Raw genomic sequence first — 10,844 nt, 5'->3', positions numbered from 1 at the left:
TAACCTAAAACATATTTACTGAGATACAAACGAGATAGAAAATTTACTTGCAGTTTTAACAGTAATGTACCATGGCACGGGACATAAGATAGAGTTATGATAGTAATGCTCAAAAAATGAATTAGATTCAAAGCAGATTAGCTAATAATGTAGACAGACCGAATGTAATGAAATCTGCAGATCCAGACCAATTAGGAGAAATAAGCATGTAACTTTAACAGTTATGTATTATGGCATTACATGACGTGAATCATGGGTCGAACTGTAATCGCAAATTACAAAAATTATGCACAAACTGACTTTAGGGACAGAATAGCTGTTGTTTTGTACACCTTTAGTCAACTGTGTGTGTATATATATATATATATATATATATATATATATATAGAGAGAGAGAGAGAGAGAGAGAGAGAGAGAGAGAGAGAGAGAGAGAGAGAGGACTGACGAGTGAAAAGGAACTGAGAGATAACGAGGCTTGGTATGTAGGGGGCACCAAAGTTAACCGAAAAACAGTACTACTCAATGAATGGTGTTGAGGCATCAAATTCAGGAGAGATATGAAAGTGGGGAGAGGCTAACTTTACAGCGGAAGATAAGACGTCATTGAACTTAAGTTTCTCCATCCATTTTCTCAGTGACCTTGTGACGACGTGTTTCTGGTGTTCAAAAGTAGACACTAAACTCAGCTTTTTCTACATTTCTTGAACTCAAACTCAATATCACATTCGCTTGTCGTGTTGAAAAGCGAAATCAATTTCTTTTCCAAGATATCAGTATTCTACAGAGCACATAACAATTTTCTACATCAGTTTGCAGAACACCAACACATACGGTCATTAACACTGAGTCTCCTTCTTTCTTGCCGCTAAAATTTAAAGCTAATTTGCTATCTTACATTAGTTGGCTGAACATTTGATATAGACTTCGAAGACTTATCTTTGCAAAAGTGCTAGATTTTCATGTTTTAAGAAGGATGGGTTCCCCTTAAAGTTCGTGAAAAGTAACATTATGAGATCTCTCGATTTTTAGAAAGAAAATGAAATTCCTACTGTCACTCGACCTCAAGCAAAACTCAAAAAAATTATCTTACGTAAAACCCGTCAGCTCTTCGCATAAAACTGTTACCAATTACCAAATAATTATCATACTGTTGATTGAAGGGTTATAATCAATTCTTAACACTGCAGGCAACGTGTTCATATACAAATAGACCCCATTGCAATGCCCATACGTCCATCTGTAGTATACAAGTATATATGTAATACCTCTTATGTAGCTTGTATTAGAAACACACGTCGTAATCTTTCCCATACGCATGAAAGAACATGATGGTTAGATCCTTTATAAAACGTAGGCAAAGGTTGCATAAACCCATGAACGACCCTCACAGCCACATAACACTGTTGGAATTGCTATTCCCTCAAACATACCCATTTTTGCTCTATGTACAGAGAAATATACCCACGTTGTATTACCTGGTGATTTCAAAATGCTAGACTCCAGAAATATTGAATCTGACTTGTGTATTCTAGAGCGTTTGTGTATTTCAAATAAGCAACATGTGCGAGACGACTTTTTATAGCCCACTAATATTAATTTAAGTTAATCTCTACCCAGTTTCATGCCCTTCCTTAAATTCAAACCCACTCCACACTCATTTTACTGAAGTGTTAGTCATTAACTAGTTCCCCTTAATATCCAAGCCTCGTTTTCTCTCATTTCTTTTTTTAACAGTCGCCCGACCTGTGTTTGCATTTACTAAAGGTTTTCAACACACCTGCTATTACATCCCCGTGATTAAAATACAAGGTCAGTTTGTGCTTCATTTTAATACTTTATACTTATAGTTCTACCTCAGATTCATGTCATATATCGTCATTGTAATTTATTATCTAAAGTGAGTATATTTCTCCCCAGCTATCTACAGTTAAAGGGATTTCATGACATGGGGTGTATGTTATCGGCATGGTTGTTTAATCTTTTAAGGGCTTTATGATTATATATTTCTTAGTTTTATATTATAGTGCATATAATGTAAAAACTCCAGGTATCTATATTTCCCCCTCGTTTGTAATTCACGAAATATAGCTTGCCTGTATAGTTAATGTGATTATGTTGTCACAATCGTATATGACATTTGATAATGTTCCTAGTACACCTGGTACAATTATGTGTGTGTGTGTGTGTGTGTGTGTGTGTGTGTGTGTGTGTGTGTGTGTGTGTCCCGTTTCCCGCATCAGCGAGGTAGCCATTAGGATGCGTCCACACTTGCTTGTTTGGGGGCAAAGGCATCATCAAGTCGGGCACAGGGGTGAAGTGATGAAGGTGTGGTCCACACTTGCCCGAGGCAGTAGCCAGCACCATGGCGACGAGTGAGGGAGGAGGCGTTGCTCTCCTGCAGCCGCAGAAGTAATATTATCATGGGTCGACGACGCCTTTTTGGGTGCGTCCTTCGCTTCGACCCAAACCCTATGGTGAAAGGCGGCACCTTATCTGTGCTTTGATACGAGATGATGCTCGGAACTCGCCTGCACAGCTGGTGGTGGTGGGGGGGACGCACTTAGTGCCTCGTTCCAGAATTACTTCAGGATGTCAGAGGTCTGAGTGGGTACTCAATAAAACTGGACCTGACGTCTGTAAAGTGGGGTAACGAGGCTCAGAAAACCGATATGGACTGCAGACCGCTTGGCAGTTAAGGGGGATTCGAACCAGAGCTTTAGTTACCAGTTCAAAACATCCAGACAGTCCGTCTGTGAGGTAGTGTCTGCTGTGTGACCTGCATTTGGCGTTGGCCATCAGTGATCACGTTAGGGCCAATGCACTCACATACTTCACTACTCCCATGGGGATGTATTATGTAAATATAAAACATATTGTACGGTGTTAGTAAATGTTATGTAGATAAAGTCGTATATACACTGAGTTTATTACGATCAACAACAGTACGTTTATAATTATGAGCCATATGTTCATTTAGTATGCAGCGAGGATGTAACGGAATTAGAGGGAGTGACTGTACACGCTGAATGACACCTCGTCTGGTTCCACATATGTATATTATATCGGTATGTGGTCATATCGGGTGTGAAGCTATTGTGAACTTCAAAAAAACTACATTGGCTGAGTGGTATGCATTTCGTGTGTAACCACACATACGAATCACCCGGTTGTATCCCGTTAATTACGAACAGTTTCATTTGTAGACGAGTCTGGATGTTACATTCGTGTCGGCAGCTCGGAGCCTAGTTCACACCTGTCTGCCAACATGAATCCGACAGATACCAACACATTTGTGACACTAGTGCATCGAACGTGTGTACGATCAGGTTCAGAACCCACGCTTCGAGCAAGTGTAGCCGCATCCTAAGGCATTCCCTATTTGCCCTCACAGATAATCATTTTTTTTTCCACACATTCGGTGCATCCAAGACTTTAGCCCCCTCACCCACCCTATGGCATTTCTGCGTTCCCATGGCCCCATTCCGCTGTCATATCTACTCCCATGTAACTAAAACACGTCAATTCCTCCAGGTTTTCCCCATTCAGACTCGCATTCCAGACAACCTGGATTCTTTCCACTACTAAACCTAATAACTTTGGATTTATTCCCATTTACTTTCAATTTTCTCCCTTCACACACACTCCTAGACTTGAATACCAGCTTCTGCAGTTTCTCACTCGAATCTGCTTCAAGAACCGTATCATGAGCAAAATCATCTGATATATCTCCCATGTTCCCCTACCACCAACACACTGAAGACCTGCCCTTCTCTACATGACCTTCTCATGCACCTCCCTCACTTCCTCATCCATTAACAAATTAAATGCCTATGTTGATAACACATACTCCTGCCGCATACTTGCCTTCATCTGGAACCACTCTACCTCCCCTCTTCTTACTCGCAAATATACCATACTCGTTTGATATAAGCTTTACTGCCTCTAGAAGCTTTCCTTCCAGTTACATTCGTGACTCCTTCTAAAAAGCATCTCTATCAACTCTCTCATATGCTTTCTCCAGATCTACATATACCACAAAAGAATCCTTGTTTTTCTCAGTATTTCATACATAAATTCATTAATGGAAACACCTGATCCACACATCCTCTTTCACTCTTGAATCCTCAATTGTTCCTCGCCATTATGATGCTCAGTACATGCCTCTACACTTTCGATCATTACTTTCCCATACAACTTTCCGGGATTACCTGAAAAACTTATACTTCTGTACTTCAAACCTTTACTCTTGTCCCCTTTGCCGTTACACATTAGTACTATACAGAAATTCGGCAAATGTTCAGGCACCTCAACATAAGGTACACATTCATCAAAAATTCAAACTAAACGCCCAACAACACAGTCACACCCTTTCTTATGAAATTCATTTGCAATCCCATCCACTCCAGCAGCTTTGCCACACTTCATCTTACACCCCCATTTTTTTCTTCGTTAAACTACTTTCAGTGACTCTTGCATCGCATATCTCCACGTCCGAACTGCCCCACATCCACCACCCTGTCACCTAACACATTGAACAGTCCTTCAGAATAATCACTCAATCTCCTCACCTTACCTCTACCTGTCCCAGCATCTGCTTCTTTTAATGATGTTCCCATTTATGCTCTTCATTTTTCCAATTTATTATCCTTCTCTCAAAACATTTTCTTATTATCCTTGAGATTTGACCACATACTCACATCCAAATTCTCATTTGCCCTCTTTTTCATCCCCCTGCACCTGCCGCTTTCTCTGGTACATCTCCCAATCACTCGCACTCCGTCCCTGCAAATAACTCTTTTTCACCAACTACTTAACTTCATCCCTCTATACCTTCTCACGTGCCCTTCTTCCACATGACACACACTTTACTCGCACATGTAAACTCTACTTCTCTAAATATCTCCCATTCCTCGTCCATTTCCCCAGATTCATTTATTCTCATATCTTTACCGTTTTCACCCACTCTCTCTCTTGGCAACTCTTAACACACGCATCTTTTCCAAGTTCACTTACTTTCATCAACTTAGTCCTACCTATGTTATTTCCTTTTTTCCAGAAGCCTCTAAAAACTTTTACCCTCACCTCCACCAAACAGTGATCAGACATTCCACCAGCTAACCTTCTCAGCACATTCACATTCAAGAGTCTCTTTTGCACGGCTTTCATTTATTCTGTGATCTAGTAATGCCTAATTACTGTATAAACCACTTACCTACATACATATGTCTCATTTTAAACCAAGTACTCCCGTCACCAGTCCTTTTACAGTACACAACTCCAGAATCTGTTTACCGTTCTAATTCTTACTAGGCTCCCCATGCCCTCCAGTTATATCCTCCCCTGCTAGATCAACAATTTTTGCATTCCAGTAACCCATCACTAATATACCTGTTCCCTCGAATCGAAGTTTTGAAACACCCCTCAGCTACTCCCATTATACTTGCCTTTCTTCTTCATTCCTCTAGTTGCTAAGTGCATAAGCACTAACAGTTACCCACCTCTCATAATGCACTCTCATTTTTGACCCACATCAGCCCGGAGCTCACTTTCCTACATATTCTCACACATTTCCATAACTCCTTCTTCAGAAGACATGCCACCTCCCTTAGTAGCTCTCTCCCTTATACACTCAATTCCTGACTTTAGCTCTAAAACATTCCAAACCAGGTATATATATATATATATGTATATATATATATATATATATATATATATATATATATATATATATATATATATATATATATATTGGACATTCACATGCTTACCAAATGGTGTCTCAACTTCGTCTTTTCGATGTATATCAACTGACTTATATTTCTCTCTTGTGTCTCCCCTGATGATGTGATTATTACACGAAAGTGCACTTGGGAACTTATTGTGTTTCATTTTCCCCGTGGACTCATTGGAATATCTTCATCGCGCACAATATTGTGATCCTTTCCAATATATATATATATATATATATATATATATATATATATATATATATATATATATATATATATATATATATATATATGCGTACCTTACCTTACCTTACCTTGACCAAGAAGCCCTTTCTATAGAGCTGTGTCCACCGGGCGGAATCACAGGTTCATAAAATATGATGATTTTGTGTTTGTGTCTCTCCCTCTAGAGGGTGAGAACAGGGTTATTAAGGTGTAAGTGTTCAGTGTCTTCTGTGTAGTAGTTGCACCTTGGACATGACGGGTTAGGTGATGTGCTGAAATTGGGTCTGTAAAGTTGGATGGACGGGTGGTATGTGAAATAGCGTTTCTAAAGTTGGAATCGGTAACGAAGATGAGAAAGGCTAACTCGTACATTTCTGGGGGGTTGTATTTTCAGATGTGTAGTATGTCGAGTGGAATGCTGTTTAAGGCTAAGTTGAGAGTGAGTTTGTTTATCGCTTTTCGGGTTATTTCGGTGTATATATATATACGTCACTGTCGTTTTTACTGGGGGAGAGGAGATTTGTGGGTACAGGTTGTTGGAATGTGAAGCAGGGGTCAGTTATTTATATCTACTAGGGGTTGGTGATTGATTACAAAGTGGTTTGGATGCGAAAGGTTTAATGCTGTTGTTAAAATGACTCTCGTGCCAAACATGTCGAAGTGGGATTGTACTGGAAATTTTCTTTTTTCATTCACTGTGCAAGTGCTAAATGTTTTGGCACTGCTAGGCAGCCGGTGAGTGTTCTGGGTGTTCCTTTTGTGTTGTTTTCAACTTCGATATATTTTATTTTGACAGGGTGGTTGACCAGGTAGGTGAGGCATAATTTAGGGCGACATGGATGATTGATTTGAAGAGGATGCAAAGGAGTTCCTTTTCTTGACCAGATCTGGTGAACGAAGTATTCTAAGGGTGTCTAGACTATTTAAGGCGTTTGGGATGATGATTGTTACGTGGGGAGTGACTGCGTGTGTCGTATGTGTTCTCAAATATGACTGAAGGTTTGGTGAATGGGGTTGGCTGGCACATTCATGATGGTGGGCGGGTACGGGTTGGGGATTCATGGTTGTGAGAGGTTCAGAGGACGACGGGAGACTTGGCTGGTGATGGAGACATACTCGTTCAGGTGAGCCAGTGTTCTCATTGCGTGATAGAGCGTTGTATGTTTCTTGCTCCCTGGTTAGTGTCACGGTGTCGTGAGTAAGTCTTCGGTATATAAGACTTTTACACTTTGGGTCTGTGAGATGTCACACACACACACACACACACACACACACACACACACACACACACACACACACACACATATATATATATATATATATATATGTGTGTGTGTGTGTGTGTGTGTGTGTGTGTATACATGTGTGTGTGTGTGTGTGTGTAAAGTACTAATCACTACCTACAAAATATTCATTACCTAAATCTGGGGGCTTTCTCTTCTAAGGCAAAATAAAACATTAGATGGAGAAGTAATCATATCCCATGTCCTCGTCTCTAATATTCCCTCTACTATTCTAGGTCATTTTGCTACTTTCTAATAAACAGCTTTCAGTAGCAAGTTGTTCATTAAGTTTTCAAACTACTGTGTCCATTTACCTCTCACCATATACGTGTCAAGGGGAAATATAGCAATGATTTCTCAATTTCTTGACTGTTACGTTAGCTCAGGGTCATGTACGGGAGTGTTGGGTGGCACAGGGCTGCTGGAATGGTACAGGGCTGTTGGAATGGTACAGGGCTGCTGGAACGGTACAGGGCTATTGGGGTGGTACAGGGGACTTATGGGATGGTGCAGTGGACTGTTGGGATGGTAAAGGGGACTGTCGGGACGGTACAGAATTGTTGGGATGGTACAGAACTACTGGGCTGGTACAGGGACCATGTACCCACCTTTCAAACGCACGAAAAATCTTCACTGGTTTATTCGCGGACGGCAACAGTGTATCAAAAGCCAATTTAGCAAGGAGGAGGAGAGACAGTGTTACCAATGTTTACGACCGACCTCGCCAATTATAGCCATGATATCGCCAACATAGCCGCCCTAACGAAACTTAGCATATTTTTCTTGCTTCGTAAAAAGGTTAAAATGCTATTAAATGAAGACTCTACACTGAACTGAGTATTGTCTGTGAAGAAGGGAGAAGACAACTGTTATAAGAACAGTCCATAAAGATAAGCAGAGGAAAGGCAATTAAATACGATCAGTGGGAAAAAAAAAAGAAAAAAGAAAATAGCATGGTAAAGAGAACGACTGTAATATTAGGCTTGGTGTTAGATGTCCACACTTACGGTCAGAGCATGATTATGAGCAGTCATGCGCGCCACGCCATCCATATATATATATATATATATATATATATATATATATATATATATATATATATATATATATATATATATACACACACACATATATATATATATATATATATATATATATATATATATATATATATATATATATATATATATATATATATGTATATATATATATATATATATATATATATATATATATATATATATATATATATATATGTATATATATATATATATATATATATATATATATATATATATATATATATATATATATATATAGTCGTACGCCCACGGAACATACGAAACCTCAAAACAACGAGGCTCGAACCACGGACTGGAAAATAGGGGGAATACACTGTGCTAGCCAGCCAGCAACCTTGTTAAAATGTTAGTTTGGTGAACGTTTTTTTTGTGGGCTGTCTGACACGCGTGTTGCCTCCGGCTGGACGAATGGGTATTGGGTGACGACGATCAGGTCGACCAGGTCTCTGGCTGGACGAATGGGTATTGGGTGACAACCAGGTCGACCAGGTCTTTAATCACAGGATGGTCTAGTGGGAACACCTCTGGATTCCACTCCCCAAGCCAAGGTTCGAGTTTCACTGGATTGAAGTTTAATATATATATATATATATATATATATATATATATATATATATATATATATATATATATATATATATATATATATTTTTTTTTTTTTTTTTTTTTTTTTTTTTTGCTTTGTCGCTGTCTCCCGCGTTTGCGAGGTAGCGCAAGGAAACAGACGAAAGAAATGGCCCAACCCACCCCCATACACATGTATATACATACGTCCACACACGCAAATATACATACCTACACAGCTTTCCGTGGTTCACCCCAGACGCTTCACATGCCCTGATTCAATCCACTGACAGCACGTCAACCCCGGTATACCACATCGATCCAATTCACTCTATTCCTTGCCCTCCTTTCACCCTCCTGCATGTTCAGGCCCCGATCATACAAAATCTTTTTCACTCCATCTTTCCACCTCCAATTTGGTCTCCCACTTCTCCTCGTTCCCTCCACCTCCGACACATATATCCTCTTGGTCAATCTTTCCTCACTCATTCTCTCCATGTGCCCAAACCATTTCAAAACACCCTCTTCTGCTCTCTCAACCACGCTCTTTTTATTTCCACACATCTCTCTTACCCTTACGTTACTTACTCGATCCAACCACCTCACACCACACATTGTCCTCAAACATCTCATTTCCAGCACATCCACCCTCCTGCGCACAACTCTATCCATAGCCCACGCCTCGCAACCATACAACATTGTTGGAACCACTATTCCTTCAAACATACCCATTTTTGCTTTCCGAGATAATGTTCTCGACTTCCACACATTCTTCAAGGCTCCCAGGATTTTCGCCCCCTCCCCCACCCTATGATCTACTTCCGCTTCCATGGTTCCATCCGCTGCCAGATCCACTCCCAGATATCTAAAACACTTTACTTCCTCCAGTTTTTCTCCATTCAAACTTACCTCCCAATTGACTTGACCCTCAACCCTACTGTACCTAATTACCTTGCTCTTATTCACATTTACTCTTAACTTTCTTCTTTCACACACTTTACCAAACTCAGTCACCAGCTTCTGCAGTTTCTCACATGAATCAGCCACCAGCGCTGTATCATCAGCGAACAACAATTGACTAACTTCCCAAGCTCTCTCATCCACAACAGACTTCATACTTGCCCCTCTTTCCAAAACTCTTGCATTTACCTCCCTAACAACCCCATCCATAAACAAATTAAACAACCATGGAGACATCACACACCCCTGCCGCAAACCTACATTCACTGAGAACCAATCACTTTCCTCTCTTCCTATATATATATATATATATATATATATATATATATATATATATATATATATATACATATATATATATATATATATATATATATATATATATATATATATATATATATATATATATATATATATATATATATAATGGGCTTATGTAATAGATGATGATGATGATCTACCTCTGGGCGTAGAGGATTCGAACCCAGTCCTATCGCAAAGTAAGCCAGTAGTCAAATCACTGGACCACAAGGCCACAACTTGGGAAGCTTTTGTCGCCTTGTGGTCCTGAGGTTAGCATATTGGTTAGTCACGCGGAGGAACTGGGTTCGAATCCTCGATGCTAAGAGGTAGATGAGTATCACACACACACACACACACACACATATATATATATATATATATATATATATATATATATATATATATATATATGAAATCGGAAGGAAACTAATTATGTAATGGTGTAGAGTGTTTGATAATGGATAATTTGAGAATAACGATAATTGCAGGTAAGAATCTGTGTCTGTGTTAGTATGACACACAGAGAAACACATAATGTTAGTACGTATACAGACACATACTGTAGCATGGGAATACATATCTTCATAACCACGTCTGAGAAAACTTACAAAATCCTCAATAATGATAAGTACTTCTGCATTTGATAATTTTGGCACATATAACTGACAGGTAAATATCACAAAAAAAAAGATATTTAC

Source organism: Panulirus ornatus, chromosome 14, assembly GCF_036320965.1.
Source record: "Panulirus ornatus isolate Po-2019 chromosome 14, ASM3632096v1, whole genome shotgun sequence".
NCBI lineage: Eukaryota > Metazoa > Arthropoda > Malacostraca > Decapoda > Palinuridae > Panulirus > Panulirus ornatus.
This window is presented reverse-complemented; position numbering follows the sequence as displayed.